This window comes from Anneissia japonica, unplaced genomic scaffold, assembly GCF_011630105.1.
Source record: "Anneissia japonica isolate Jap-2015-1 unplaced genomic scaffold, ASM1163010v1 scaffold4988_len2956909_cov206, whole genome shotgun sequence".
NCBI classification, from domain to species: domain Eukaryota; kingdom Metazoa; phylum Echinodermata; class Crinoidea; order Comatulida; family Comatulidae; genus Anneissia; species Anneissia japonica.
In genome coordinates, this window is record NW_022696345.1 from 1464621 (window position 1) to 1467889 (window position 3269).

Below are 3269 nucleotides of genomic sequence, written 5' to 3' on the forward strand. Positions count from 1 at the left end.
CCTATATAAATCATCGAAGAAAGGTAAATAATATGATAATACATCGAACGAATGTTGAGCCTATAACTAAATAAATGAATAAAAAAATAAATAAACTGTGCATTGTGGTCTCAGCAGCTAGTTGTAAACTAATCAATAATACTCCTCTAAACACCTATAGGCCTGTAGTATAGTAATGAGGGCCAGTTGGCCAATTATTTCTTCAAAGACATTAAGTTGGATTTTTTTTATATTTGCTGCGAAGCAGCCAATTCATATTCTTGACAGCAATTTGACCTCTGAAATGTCATTGTTTGTCAAAAAACCTGCGCCTATGACAATGGAAAAGCGGAGTTTCCTTCTTTCGTTCTGCCGGGTAAAATCAATTACTTTAGGCGACGTTTGTAGATTAACCTACTCGTACCAACGTCCGCATGTCGCGACGCTGGAGTACTATTCAGCGTTTTTATTATATTTCTAGTTTTCCTATTTCTACGTTTAATGGGCTCATGTCTCAGCCACAATATTTTGAGGCCAATATTATTTACGAACCCAGTTAAAATTATTTACTAGCCTATTTCAACGTGCTAATTATTACATTTAGGCGACGCTTGTTGTAGTCTGGCATAGTGTTTTCGGAAATAAATACCATTTTATACACATGGGCAGATCGATTCGCCAGCAGCGAGTCGCCAGCCGCGAGATGTCACTGCAGCAAAACACTATTGTACACGGTACCAACGCTGTTCTAATATAGACAACGGGTCGTGTCTCATATTATTTGTTATATTTTTATTATTCATTATTTTCACTTGACTCGCATAAATAATTTTGTTCGAAGAACATTTTATGCAGTTTTACTTCGCAGCACTTCACTTGCAATTTGCAATTTCTAGTTAGCCTATTATTTTAGGCCTATAGCCCTGGGTCCAAGTGCCTTGTGCTGGCTGCACTGCCCATCCCTAATGTCATTGGGTGGGGCACTGAAGCCGGTAAACAAAATCTACAATTCAAATCCGAAGGCCACAGCCTGCCATGCCCAAAACTATTGGCGTAAGGGTTGAGAGCTCTTAATGGGTGCAGGGGCTCGGGATTCAAGGGCCCCTGATATTATTATTCATTTTTCCATACTAGGCCAGGAGCAGAAAGTGTAAAAAAAACCCAGCAAAATACGCCATTATATTCTATATATTATCTATATGAATGTTATACCGGTAATGCTTATTGTTACAATTTGTTATTTCATATCATAACCTTAATGTACCTGCAGTCATTGTTAATGCATTTAGTTTATAATATAATACGTAGGCTACATTTTGTGCTTACACCAAAAGATGAACGGAAAACCGTTATGCATTTCTGCATTTAAATCTGTTCTATTGTCTACAGTCAGTCAAATCTTCGAAATGATTTCTATGAGCAACATAGGTTTATAGCAGTAGGAACCATGTATTTCCGTGACATTATATACTAGAAGCCAGAATTGAAGAAAATAAATAGAAAGTCAGTTTCAGTGGTATGGAATTGCAGTTACTTGGAGGTTAAGATATTTGCCTTCTATCCCAGAAGTTTAAAGATGGATCGTCCATTGAATTATACCAACAAATATAATAAAAATCTTTTTTGAAATTAACTTTTCAACTTGAATATAGAAACTGGTGTATTAAAAATGTTTACCCATAATTTTACAATGAAAAAAAGGATATAAACACTTTCTATCCTTTTTCTAAAAGTGTTTTAATTATTTTTATCATTATCTAGTATAAGAATCAGGGTACACAATTTTAGAACAATATATATTTTAACACTACGGCCAAACCCTATTAAGGGGGCAGGGACACTTTCTGAGTGTGCCAAATGGTCAAATAACCCTATTAAAGGGACAATTAATGTTTCATTAATAATAATCATTGTATCATAACAACTAAAGCAGTCCCAAAGTAAAAAATATTAATTCAGCTTTATTATTTGTCACCTTTTGAGCAATAAACCAGACTTTTCTCCCCTGAATCCTTAGAGTAGACGTCGGTATATGCCTCTGTATGTGTTCATATCAACCAATGTTGTCAATTTTGACCCTTAACCATGGGGATTTCCTTTCCTTTGTTTTTCGTGTACTTTCATATAGGATTCTTTCATATGGTACTTTCGTCATTTAGGCCTATCACAACGCCTTTTCTTTGTAGATACAAAGCGCTTCTTTTCCCCTGACAAGTGTTGCTACTGGTAAACATCGCAGGAGTAGGAAACCCCACCAGGTTCTAATTTATACCCTTGGGTGGAGAGAAGGAGTGCAGATAAAGTGCTTTGCTCAAAGACACAAGCGAAATGAACAGCGAGGGATCGAAGCCCCGACCTCGAGGTCGGGAAACCAAACCGTTTCCGCAGCACCAATCCGCTTCTACAGCATACAAAACTATTGCTGTTTTAGTTACATGTGTGCTGATTTCATATTATAAATGAATTGTATTTCATTGCAAATCGTTGCTATAAATTAGTTATAGGCCTAGTCCTACTTAATTGATTATTATCTCAATAAAAATAAAATTATACAGAATGTATGTCATCGTTGTATGGACTCACATGCAAAAACCCCCATTGAGGGGACAATTTCTCGTTTTTGGTTAGTGTCCCCAGAATAGGGGTACCCTATTCAGGGGACGCCCCTATTAAAGGGACACATCCTTTGGTCCCGAAGGTGTCCCCTTAATAGGGGTTCTACTGTAATATAAGTTTCATTATTTTTTTTCTGCTACAATTGTATGCCTTCAATTAGCCTGGGTTCCAGGCCCTAATTTTAGGTTACTCACTCTTTACTGCACTTAGTGCGCGCCATATTTAATTTAATTGGCGTCCCATACTCGATTTCTTTTTTTTCGAATTAGGGCCTGGGCAAACATTCATGCGTGCAATTTCCCACATCAAATTTGATGTGGGATATCGTATGCATGACTGATTTTGTAAATCACGTGATTGGCTAACTTCATGCATATTAATCAATCTTGGTAAATTTTCAAAATTGAAGATGCGGATGTCTCGACCAGAACCAAGCTCTAGCTCCCTTTTGGCTACCTACTTGAAATAAAACAGTTAGTATAATAGTTCTGGCCTGCTGAGAACGACATGGACTGATAACCGTAGGCTATAGGCCCACTTGGAACCATGCTCACCGCTAGCTGCTACACAGATTTAGGCCTTTAGGGTAGAATATTGTTAAAAAGGTAGGCCTCTGTAAGTAAGAACTTAAAAATAGGCCAAGCCTCTACTAGTCTAGGCTAGGCCTACTACCT